This window comes from Tenrec ecaudatus, chromosome X (genome assembly GCF_050624435.1).
Source record: "Tenrec ecaudatus isolate mTenEca1 chromosome X, mTenEca1.hap1, whole genome shotgun sequence".
In the NCBI taxonomy this organism is placed as follows: Eukaryota; Metazoa; Chordata; class Mammalia; order Afrosoricida; family Tenrecidae; genus Tenrec; species Tenrec ecaudatus.
This window is the reverse complement of record NC_134548.1, coordinates 131,195,341-131,208,163: the sequence shown is the minus strand read 5'-3', so window position 1 is coordinate 131,208,163 and position 12,823 is coordinate 131,195,341. Positions and strand designations below refer to the sequence as shown.

At 49.4% G+C, this 12,823-nt stretch overlaps 1 long non-coding RNA gene across 26 annotated transcripts in view; it reads right to left on the bottom strand.

Annotated features, from left to right (window-relative positions):
* The window catches only part of LOC142434552 (uncharacterized), a 68,917-nt gene extending 56,611 nt beyond the window's left edge, over positions 1–12,306 (bottom strand). For 4 of the 26 annotated variants that reach the window (XR_012781160.1, XR_012781182.1, XR_012781177.1 and 1 more), the window contains exons 1-3: positions 11,748–12,304; positions 9,226–9,397; positions 6,432–6,636 (exon numbers count right to left, since the gene is read on the bottom strand). This is a non-coding gene — a long non-coding RNA (uncharacterized LOC142434552). Of the gene's footprint in view, positions 1–6,419; positions 6,637–9,225; positions 9,398–11,747 lie in introns of all 26 variants that reach the window. The other 22 variants (XR_012781171.1, XR_012781158.1, XR_012781163.1 and 19 more) reach the window with 17 other exon arrangements.
* Positions 12,307–12,823: the final 517 nt, after the last annotated feature.

Sequence of the window (12,823 nt, the reverse complement as noted above, 5' to 3'; positions counted from 1 at the left end):
ACGGATCCGGGAAAACTCAGGCCAGACCCTGGCAAGGCCTGTAACACTCAAGACAGGACACTGCAACCGCCCCTTCTTGCATGCAGGCCTCTGATCCCTGCCACTGGCTTCTGGACTCTTCGGAAGGCTCTTGGGACTCCCCATTCGTCCACGATCATCTGGTCTCTTGCTCGACAAGCTCCTGTCTTCTATTGAACAGGATAGAGGCACAACCCAGGTCCACACCCACTGCCACCATGTGCTCTCCAGAGAACATCGTCTTCCACTCGGTCCCACTACGGCCAGGGAGGTCGAGCCTCCTCCTGCTCATGAGTACGAGACCAGGGATAAAAGGCAAATTATACACAGTTAGTGCTCAGCCACTCTCTCAGTAGCTCGCATCATTCTTGCACATACGTGGCGGTCACCAAGGGTTGTGCTTTGCATTCTTGTGTGCCACTGGCCGAGCATCATGGCCCTCTGCCTCTTGCTTTGCCCTTCCTCGGTTTCTTGAGTAGGTTCCTGATTGGGGCACAAATGCCCATTGACTCGCAGAGCTCTGAGTTTGCAGGGAGCGTGATTTAGTCAAGCCTGAGAGCCTGAGTCCCTGTCCGTCAGGAAGTGAACCAGTCCACCAAAAGAAACGCAGCGGATCCCGGTGCTTTCAGTAGTTTCTGCTTGGTGGCAGTATTGCACCACAAAGAATGCTAGTATCTCCCCAGAGCTGCACCCTCTACCCTCGGCTCTGAACAAGAAAAGAAAATCAAAACACCAAACACTGTCTAGCTTCCCAAAACTTGATGTCTCTCATCTGGTCCACTTCTGGCTTTCCAACACATCTCTTTTACCAATTCCCTCAAGCACCTGCTTTTAAAGAGTGCATTAGGTTTCTTTTCTTCTTGACAAGCTGGAATTACTAGGCATCACACATTTGCCAACGGGACAGACCAAAATCTGTGCATACCTATACCCTCAGTGCCCCAGCTTAGCTCTGAACTCAAGAACGAGACTGCTTCCCTACAGCGAGCACACCAGCACCGCACCCCACTGACCAGAGACCATTCCAACGTGAGGTTTCCTATGTCTCACCTACAACTCCGTTAGGTTTGCATTTCAAGTGTGTTCCCTCTTTTGGAAACGTCACACCAAGAACTCAGGGGTACGACAAGAATTCAATCTTAAGAGAACCAGATTCTCTGAAATAGTAGAAAGACAACTTCCGGATAACTTCTTTCCTTTGGGAAATACAGTCATCAATGTGACATGTACTCTCTCAGATCTTCCCTGCCCCTCTGTGCAGACATCTCTGGGAGAACACCCAAGAACGGATTCCCAAGCCTCTTTCCCCAGGCCCTCAGGAGACCATCAGCAACCCGGAAATGGAAGAGCTCTCTCCATTATGGGCCAAGCGGCACCAAACCCATTGTTTATCAGGGGTACTTTCTGGAGCATGCAGCCCCATAATGAGCCACCCAATTACTTAGCTCTGAAGGCTGACCTTTACCTATCACATTTGCCTGCACACACACTCACACTAGGATCACTTTGAGGTTATGGTCTGCCTCCAAGCAAGTGACCCAAGACAGAGAAAATCAGAGCTAGGCGGGAAGAGGCAGAGGGATGAATGGCTGTAAAGAAAGAGAGGAAGCAAGGTAGGTCTGCAGGAAGATAAACCATCCTGAACTCGTGTCAATGGAGAATCCCAGGCTATTCACTCATTGCCCATCCACCCTCCCTCGGGGCAGTCTGAGCAGTGGGTACAAGGACATGAAAACTAGGGAGATGTTTCCCAGCGCAGATGTGCAAAGGGAAGGCCATAGGTTTTGTGAAGGTAAAGGAATCAGAGGATTATATTTGAATGCTGCTTAAGGGCTCAGCACAACAGTGAACAGAAAACACGACCATCTATTAGCTTTCCTTTGTATTGAGAACTGGAGCTGGACAGAAGCAAAAATTAAGTCGAGTTCTCACTATTAAGAAGGGTTGACACGAGTAAAGAGGGAGAAGTTGCGGAAATGGGGTCCTAGTTCCATAGTTTGGGGCGATATCTAATGATTTCTGACAGATAAGACGGGATTCACAAGGCCACAAACATGAGCACAGGAGATCCACACACTGTGCATGTATGTCGATGGGTTGAGTGGGTCACATAATAGACAACCGTTCACAGAGAGTTTTATGGCAGAGACTGAAAGGCAAGTGACTCTCCCGGGACCACCAGATCTCATAGCACCTTGTGCTCTCATTCTCCTTCATGCACCTCCAACCCGGGGCACCGAACGGGCAATGTCTCCCTGGGATCCCCAAGGATGACCCAGGGCTGCTCTCTCTGAGGATGGGCTCCCGAGTCCTTCCCTAGAGGAGGGTATTCAGGAGTCCAGAGAGGGAAAGATGGCGAGGGTGAGAGCAAATCAAGATCCTGACTCGTCCAGCCAAGAGCCAATCTCCTGTAAAAGCCGCCCAGCTCAGGAAAACCTGCCTAGCAATGCATGTGAGCAAAGATCTGGGGCCTGTTACCAAAAGGAGCCCTCACGACATGGTGTTTAAAGCACTGGGCTGCTAACGGAAAAGTCGTGGTTTGAATCCATCAGCTGATCCCCAACAGAGAGAAAGACCATGGCCTTGCAAATCCTATGAGGCAATTCTACTCGGTCCTACAGGGTAGCTACAGTCCAAGTGGGCTCAGACGTGACGAGTCTGGCTTTTCTGGTATCACGCACTCACGCCGGAACTGATGTGAGGGGGCTTCAAAAAGCCAGGGGACAAATCCATTTCTTTTATTCCCATTTTTCTGCGAACCCTAACCCCCTCATATACTTATGAACAGTCTCTGGGCGCGTACTTGGTGACTAATGTCACGTTGGGCAGGTTGAATCCTCTCATTGCTGCCGCTAACGCATGCTACCTGGCCATGAGCTTCCTTCAAGCGTGCGGCCAAGACCACTCTGTGTGGCAATGCGGGGACTCTGGACCACAGCCAGGTCAGCAGGAGCCAGGCCGACTCCACAGTATGGTGGTTCACTGTGGGGCTAGCCGGAGGTTAAGGCCTGCGCTACGACAAGGCTGTGTTAGGGGAAGTCGGGGACTCTGGAACAGCCTAGGCCATGAAAGTTGCGGTGGTCTGTCTCTCCAGGGAAGCCCAAGCAAACCAGGCTCACAATGCCCAGGAAGTAGGCTTGTTAGCAGGCAGGTTTGGGAGAACATGGAAAGCGCTATTCCATGCCAAGTTTACATGGTAACTGAGAACGTCTTCAGTGACTGAAAAAAAAACAAAACGGAGGAGTTCTACTGCAGTAGATTGTACTAGCTCCACCCAGATATGGCAGCCATCAAGGCCCCAGCTTTCGCTTCCTGGACCCAACCTGCTGGAAACCATGCTGGCTGCCCCGTAGTGGATCCTGACTCTTCACCCTTTGGGTCAGACCTAGACCTTGGTCTAAGAAACTGGCCACTCGGCACACCCTGTCCTGAGTCCTTCTTGAAGGCCCCGAAAGTCATCAAAGCCAAGGCCTCCTCAGCAATCAACAGCGGTGGGTCCCCGGGCTTCACGGTTTCCAGTCAGAAGCACTGTTGCACCCGAGATGCCAGTGTACGTGTCCCTCATCATCACTCTGCTTAGCAAAAGCATGTTATTGGGGGCGAATACAACTCTTATCATGACTAATGCATCCATCCATTGTGTCAAGCACATTTGTACATTGGCTGCCATCATCATTCCCAAAACATTTGCTTTCTACATGAGCCCTTGCTATCTGCTCCTCATTTTCCCCCTCCTCCCCCGCTCCTCCCTTCTTTTGACCCCTAGGTAATTTATAAATTATTGTTATTTTGTCATGTCTTATACTGTCCGAAATTTCCCTTCACGTTCACCAACTTTTCTGATATTTATCACCCAGAGAGGGGGTAATATGTAGATCCTTGTAATCGGTTCCCCCTTTCTACCCCACCTTCCCTCCAGCCTACCGGTATTGCCACTATCACCACTGATCCTAAAGGGTTTGTCTGTCCTGGATTCCCTGTGTTCCCAGTTCCTATGTGTACAAGTGAAGATCCTCTGGTCTAGCCCGATTTGTAAGGTAGAATGGGAATCATGATAGTATGGGAGGGGGAGGGGGAAGCATTTATGAACTTGAGGAAAGTTGTGTTTCATCATTGCCACACTGCACCCTAACTCACTCGTCTCCTCGCTGCCACCATTTTATAAGGGGATGTCCAGCTGCCTACAGATGGGCTTTGTGTTCCCACTATGCTCTCCCCCTCATTCACAATGATATGATTTTTTGTGCATTGATGCCTGACACCTGATCACTTCAACAACTCATGATCACACAGGCTGGTGTGCTTCTTCCACATGGGTGAGTTGCTTCTGACCTACAGGGCCGCTATTTCTCTTAAAGCTATATCTTTTGATAGCTAGACACAATCAGTGTTCTTCAACACATTTGCTTATGCATCCACTTTGTCTTCAGGGATCTCAAGTTGGGAAGGTGAGCATCATGGAGCCTCATCGCCACTTTCAGTTGCCTCACTTCTTCTGGTTTTTTCTGTTTAACTGCCATGGAGAGTTACCTTAGTTCCTCTCTAGATAACCACTTCAGAAAATCTGGGGGGAATTCCTTTATCATATCATTACATTTTTTCATGACTGTTTTAACATACACCCAGTATTAAGCAGCCAAAGCCTTTGGAGACCTTTACCGTAGAGTCTTCACAAAAATGGCCCTGGCTGTCATCACCTGCTGTGTGGCACACTGAAGTCTGGTCATTCATAGATGACATATAATTGAAAAAATTGACTGCCATCAAGTGAATGCCTAATCATAGTGACTCTAGAGGACCAGACAGAACTGCCCCGGGGAGTGTCTGAGATTTTAACGCTTTACAGGACGGCAAAGCCCTGTCTCTCCCTGGAGGGACAGCTGGTGGATTCAAACTGCTTCCATGCAGTTAGCACCCAATCTGGTAGCCACTGCATTAGCAGGGCTCCTGTGTTACAGGACTCAAGCTAACAAACCCATACATCAGTACCCTCTAGTCGATGTCAACTCATAGCGACCCTATAAGACAGGGCAGAGCTGCGCTGGTAGGTTTCCAAGTCTGTTACAGGAGTGAAAACAAACAGAAGCAAGCAACCACAGTGCCTTCCAGTCGAAGCTGACTCATAGCGACCCTACAGCACAGGATTGAACGGCCTCTGTGAGTTTCTAAGGCAGTGGTAACTACCTAGATAGTAGAAAGCCTTGTCTTATTCCCGGGGAGCAGCTGGTGGTGTCAAACGGCCAAACTTACAGAATACAGCCCAACTCGCAAAAACTATACCACCATGGTTCACTGACCTTAATAGAGGGGATGAACCATGTCTTCCCTTAGAGGCAGCTTGAAAATCTACTTTACTCGAGTCCCTAACTAAAGATACCGCCCTTATTTTTCCCCAGGGGTAGAGTCTGCTAAAAGATGACCACTTCTCCATCAAAGCCATGCCTCCCTCCATATGTAACAGCCATATGGGACACAGGAAAATCTCAGGACCATTTGGAAGATCATATTCAAGATGGATGTGAAGTGGAGGCAGCCACGGAGACCAGATGCAAGAGAATCTACGGCACAGGGGCGCCGAGGAGCAGAGCCAAGACTATGGAGTACCTTTCCCCATCTGGGCCAAGACTGTGAAACTGTGAGACAGAGTACAGGAGGTCTAGCTTCCTGGCCCACAACACAGATACCGAGGGACCACGGGGCTGACAGGCTGAGCACCAGAGAGACTCAGTTGCTGGATGAGGAGAGGTGTTGCTGTGGACTAATGACTATTTCCTCACTGTTTGCTGATCATGACATGTGGCAACCTATGAACTTCCCTAAAAACCCCCTCACTGTGAGTCTTGTCTGAGTGCTGGGTGTCCAAGGCAACCAATGATCACACTCACCACAGAAACATGTGTTGTGGGAAGAACAGCTGGTGTCAGAATAGGGCAAAGAAGGATGGAGCATGGGGGCGGGGTGTCAGACTCCTGTCTCGCGGCAATGGGGATGAGAGAGGAGGTGAGATACAGCCCGATGCCATTTACCAAAATGGACCTCAAATATGGGGCACTAAGTAGGATCGTGAAAGGGGCTCTTACTGTCTTCTGAAGTGCCATGGCCACTGAGGAGGATTCCTGCCACTGCCACCAAGGCCTACTCGCTCGGGGGCTGGGTTCCTGAGTCAATATATGGCATGAGTTGGCCTCCAAGTTAGAAAAGCAAAGAAGACAATGATATAGGAAATCAAGTTACACAACTCTACTGAAAACAAGGGTCAATTTCTTCTGAAAGCTAAACTTCTAAGACCAATATATCTGCTACATGAAGAAAAATTGGGGTATCTGTTAACACGGAATTCTGACAGAGAAGTCTTATCTATGCAGTCATATAAATACATATGCACGTATGCATACACTCACAGTAATACGTACGTGTGTACCTCTGCGAGTGTACCAGTGTGCTGGATCTCCTCTGGGGTGCAGAAATACTTTGTTCGCAGCTACGAACTTGAAGGCAGTTGTTCGAACCCACTCAGCAATGCTGCAGAAGAAAGGGTTGGCCAACTGCTTCCAAAAGGCTCAGCCCAAGACACTGGTTCCGGAATGTATCTGAGGAGGATCTCTGAAATCCCTGAAACTTTTAAGGACAAATTGACATAGATCAATGCACCCACGAGTTCTCAGTCGTCCCTTCCTTCCACTATACCCACAACAATAAGAGCCATGAACCAAACTGTGGTTAACACAGATTCCAATACATAACCTGGGCTTGATCATAATACACATAGATAGTAACACAGATTTATCTTTTGTGATAGTTAGATTTCATGTCAACTACTGTCCCTGCATGAGGGTAGAGATGGAGCCCAACCTATTAATCAGTGAGGCCTGATGGTGCTTCCTTGGGGTTGTAGACTTTTTATAACGACATTGAGAATGCCTCTGCCTTTGGTTGCTCTTTGCCTTCCTGCTTGCTTGTATTCTGCCTGAGGCTCTAAAGAGTGGCCAATGAGCCCTGCCATACCACTGTGGGCCTTGGTCCACACAACACTGCACCCCCTCTGCCTCTCCCCTCCAGCTCTGCCCATGACCGCTCAGTTTCCTGTTTTGATTTCTTGTTTAGTGACCAGCGTCTGCATGAACCTCCAGGAGGCTGTGGCTACCAATGGGGCCAAGGTCTTGATTTGGACAGAACTAGCTTGGCTGGATATAAAGTTCTTTCTCGATATAAAGATTTTCTTACACATCAAAAAAAAATAGCCATGAACCTTGTCTCTAGCGATACTGTCTGATTTCCAACAGGATTGCCTTCTGATGTCCCCATCATAAGTCGATTATGACGTAAGTTAGGTACCTGATTTAAACAAATTTAGTGATTATTGCCTTTTATCATCAGCATCTTTATAAAGATGACCTTTATCATTTGGAATTGGAAATATTACACAAAAGCTTATGTACATACATTTTTCATCTCTGCACATTACAAACACACACCAGATCACAACACTTCACATGGTGATGAAGAGGAGATGGACAATGCTGGCTTTTGGTCACACTCAAAATTCATTGCCAACAAGTCGATTCCGACCCTCAGTGAGCCTCCAGGGCAGTGGTTCTCAACCTTCTTAATTCAGTGACCCTTTAACACAGTTCCTCATGCTGTGGCAAGCCCCGAATCATATAACTATTGTCCTTGCCACTTCATAACTGTCATTTTGCTACTGTCATGAATCCAGCGACCCCTGTGAAAGGGTCGTTCGATCCCCAAAGGGGTCCCAACCCACAGGTTGAGAACCACGGCTCTAGGGCAGAGCAGAACTGCCACTGTGGGTTCCGCCGGCAGTAGTTGTTTATGGATGTGGGACAGCTTCTCTGTATCCCTCGGAACCGGGGCCCGTTTCCCCTTGCTGACCTTGCTGTTAGCAGTCCCACGTGTAACCCACGACACCACCAGGGCTCCATAAGGAAACATGAAAGGGAGCAAACTTTTATAATCAATTTCCTTCATTCTACCGAGAACACGTTTATTTCATGCAACGTGCTTTCATAAGAAACCCGTATTTCCAATAACGAAAAGGGTTCGAAAAGAAGAACAGGACGAAAGATGAAACCCCCAAACTGTGGCAGTTGTGCTACGTCATTTTCTACTTCCTGCAATGTGGTTTTGAAAATCTGTTGTTTGTTTTCAGGGGAAGGAGTACCTTGTGACTTGGAGCAACGCGGGCTCTTGCAGGCGATGGACCCTGACTTCTGGACTCTGCGGTGCGCTCCCTGTCCTCCCCGGTCCGTCCAGGGACAGGCTAGACAGCTTTACGTCTCATCCCTGAGCAGTCTGGAGGCAAGTCTTGGGTGCAGCCTTCAAAGCTGTCAATGTCCGTGAACCAGGCCGAGGTGCACAGCACAGTCTGATTTCAGGGCTTCCGGCAGCCAAGGGAGGCTTCCATATCCTGGGCCCACCTTTCTTCCTACCACCCTCCTGAGCCCCCGTGAGCACTTTACACGCCGCAGAGAAGGAGGCGCTGTGAGAAGTAGAGTCCAGACGCATAATCTAGGCTTGGGACCACCACCTTGTAAACCCTAGGGAAAACACAGCTGACCTTACTCAATTTCCATGTCCCTGGATTTCAGTGTGGCCTTCAGTCCTTCATGTTTTCCTACTTTCTCATTCTTCTAGCAAGAGATCTCCCTGTGTTCTCTGTGAGGTGATCAGGGACAGATTCCAAGGTTCTTGCTGAAAAATGACACATTTTCGCAGGGATCGTCTGACACTAGTGATCTAATAGTTTCATCATCATCTGGAAGACCTGCCTCCTGGAGAAGCAAAACATCTTGCTGAGAGCCCAACTATGTGGGAGAGCTTGTCACACTTCCTGACTCACCTGGACGAGAGCCTGACCCAGCAAAAGAGACGCAAGTGTAATCAGTTACTCACGCACTCCAGGCCGCTGACCCCTCATTCCCTGCACCCGACCCCAAGGTGGACAGAGTACCCAGGCTCCTCCATACCTGTCTAATGCCGCATTAGGAAACAAGGCGTCTCTCAAGATCGCTGTCTATCGCGCTAGAGAACCGTTTGGGAAGCCTCCCATCCTCGCTGTGTGCATCAAGCACAGAGGCTTCCCTGAGTTTTGATCAAGCACCAGAAAGAACTGTCAATCTGGAGCAAAATGACCAGTCCCGTGAAACCTGCTTCTGAAAGGGGAATGCACAGAACAAAAGCACGCACCTTTAACTCGAAGGCCTGGAGAGAAGCCGGATCCTCTCTGTGTGTCTTTGCAGCCTAGTTTCCTCAGTACAGAGTGGCGGGCACCCCCAGGATTCCATTTTCCTTTGCCAGAGTGGGGGTGACAGGTGGCCACGTACACTCAAGCCAATTGACGAAGATATCATTCACTCTGCTGAAAGAGAGACTCAGTGTGTTACTGTTATTGCTCCTCAATGTTACTAGATCAGCTCAAAGAATACTAACTTCAACATATTTTGTGTCATGAAACTCAACTCTGCTCCTCTGTTGCGAACGGTGTTGCAATGATTTGGCTCCCACCAAACCAAGGCCTATAAAATTTGCAGGTACAGATCACAAAATTACTTTTCGTGTGTTATGTACAATGTTCACCATGACTTTTATATTTCAAAATCATTGCTTCCCAACTCTGGGCATCTGCGAATATACTGGGACTAATGTGAGTATATTCCCAGACTGGTTTCATCTATTCCCAATGGAATACCAGACTTGGGAGGGGATGGATCACTCCTGGGACTCACTGATCAATGAAAACCAGGGCTCTCTGAAAAACCAACAGCCAACAAGGTAGTCAATGGAAAAAAGACGAGAACAATTCCTCTGAAAAAGGGGACCAGACAAGGATGCCGCTTGTCACCACTCCTAAGCAACATCATATGGAGGTCTGAGCTAACAACATAAGACAAAGGAACGGTATCAAAGGTATTCATCTAGGGAAGGAACAGGCAAAACTATCATTGTTCGCAGACCATATGATTCTGTACATCGAAAATCCCGGAAACTCACAAGCGGAGTGTTGGAAGCTATAGAAGAATATGGCAGAGTGGCAGGATACAAGATCAACAAACACAAGTCCATCAGTCTGCTATACACACCGGACAAGATCACAGAAGAGACAAGTAAAGAGGTAGTACCCTTTACAATAGCCAAGCAAAATGGAAACATCTAGGGATACACCTGACTGACAAAACGAAAGATCTGCATGAGGAAAATTATAGAACACAATGACCAGAAACCAAGAATGGACTCAACAAACAGAAGAACATCCCATGCTCGTGGATTGCAAGACTCAACATGCCAAAGATATAAGTTCTGCCCAAGCCACTACATGAGTTCAATGCTATCCCGGTATGAATACGACCATGATTCTTCAGAGATCTGGAAAAACTGACTACCTACTTCATATGGAGAGGGAAGAAGCCCAAAAGTAGCAGAGAACTCCTCGAGAAAAAGGACAAAGCGGCAGGCCTTGCTCTACCTGACTTTTGCACGTACTATACGGCCACAGTAGCCCAAACAGCGTGGTACTGATATAATGACAGATATTCAGACCAATGGAAAAGAGCTGAAGACGCAGAAATGAAAACATTAGCATACAGGCAACTCCTCTTTGATAAGGGCCCCAAAAATACTAAGTGGGAAGCAGACTCCTGCTTCAATAAACGTTCCTGGAAACAATGGATTACCTACCTGCACAAAAATGAAGCAAGACCCTTCACTCAGCCCATGCACAAAAATAAACTCCAGGTGGATCACAGACCTGGAAGTAAAACCCCAAACAATTAGGGCCATTAATGAGGGAATTTGGACAAGCCGGAGAACCTTGGAATAGGCTATCAGAAAGGGGGAAGGACACAAACACAGAGGAGGCACAGATTGAGAACTGGGATATACTGAAGATAAATCACCTGTGTACATCGAAAGAATTCACCGAGAGAGCAAGAAAAGAGCCCACAGCCTGGGAAAACATCTTTAGCAATGACACATCAGACAAAGGCCTTATTACTAAAATATACAATCTTTTTCAAGCTCACACTAAGAAACAAAGTAACTTCCCAGTGTGGAGGTGGGCAAAAGACCTAAACAGAAGTTTCACAGGAGCAGAAATCTCAATGAAGAGTAAATATGAGACAATGTTCCTGATCATTAGCCATAAGAGAAATGCAAATTAAAACAACTGGGAGATTCCACCTAACACCCTCAAAGTTAGCCCAATTCAAGAAACCAGAGAGTAGCAAGTGTTGGGGGGCAAGTGGAGAGGTAGGAACTCTATAAAGATTTACAGTCTCAGGAACACACAGAGCCACTGGGACCTTACCAATAGGGTCACTATGACTCACAACCGGATTGACGGCAAGGAGGTGTAAATTTCAGAACCGATTACAGGAACTCTTAGCTGTGCTGCTAAGAACCAAGAACTAAAGACCGTTAGAGCAAGCCCTCCTACTTTGTCCTTCTTCGGTCTGGGCCCTGCGGTCCTAAGCCATCACTTCCCCTTTGCTGGCACTGCTTCCTGCTGTTCACATGGACAGCAAAGCCAAGGGCAGAGTTGCTCACATGGGGCATGGAGCCAACTGCTCTGTACCCAACGCCCTAAAAGTGACTGCAACCCCACAGCTCACACACGGGTCCATAGTAAGGGTCAGGAAGACGCAAGCAGTCCTCATTCAGCACATTTCCGCTCTCCCCATCTCTCTCACCCTCGGCGGTAAGTGTCCACTCACCAGGAGCACGAGCAGAGGAAGGCAGCTGGCCCCAGGCAGGCAGGCTCCATCCGCCCATGGACAGGAACGCCCAGCACCACACTGACTCCCAGGGTTGCATGGAAATACTCGGAGGGAATGCGCAGAGTGAAGCCTGCTCCGGCAGCTCCTGGGCACTGCGCTGCCTGCAGCTTTCCAGCAACTTCGAGAAGGGCGTTCAGTGCAAGCGCGCCCCGGGGCTCACCTCTCCTGCAGGGCCTGTGGATGGCAGTGCCTTTCCAGGCGCGCGCGGGCTCTGAGGCCCGCTTCGTAGGTGGTGGTGGCATGGAGCGCGGCCTCCGCCACGCGGCAAAGCCGCCGAACCCCAATGGCGGCGGGGTGCCACCTGAGCGCCCTCCCGCCCCTGGGAAGCCAGGACGCCCGCGCCCTGGGCCGCCGCCCTTGGAGGCCTGGCTGGCTGGCAGCCGGAAGGGCCTGATCCCCGCTTTCAGGAAAGGGAAGGGGCGCCTGGGAACCACGTGCTGTGGCCACGCCCAGAAACGCTGCGCCGCCCCTCGGGGTCCTAGTGCGCCCAGATGTTCTCCTGGGAGACCCCTGTCCCGCGCATGCGCGTCCATCAGAAAAGGCGGGGGAGCAGGTCAGGGCGCAGGCGCAGGTAGGAGAGGGTTAGGCAGGGTCCAAGCCCAGGAAGCAGTGCTTAAAGGCGGCACAGCCACTCTAAGGATGCCCGGCATTTCCTTTCTGAAATAAAGGATCCTTTCTGAAATAAAGGTACCCTTCACAGGTAGGGGGCACCTGGAGTTAAGGAACTCCAGCATGGCATGCCTCTCTGCTGAGGAATGGGAACTGGGCAGGTCCTTCCATTAGTTCCCAGGGCAAAACCAGTGGATGGTGAGCTACCAGCTACCCAACATCTTGGGGGTGATGGGTAAATCATCTGCCATGACTTTTCCATCTTATCAACAGTGGCGGGAGCTTGCGTCTCCCGCCAAGTGGGCTTCCGTAGTAAAGTCCTGTTCTCTGTACCTCAGCTACCCCACCAGGATGCCTCCGTGTTCTTCTCCTAATCCATCTCACGGAGGTTGTGGCACATCCCT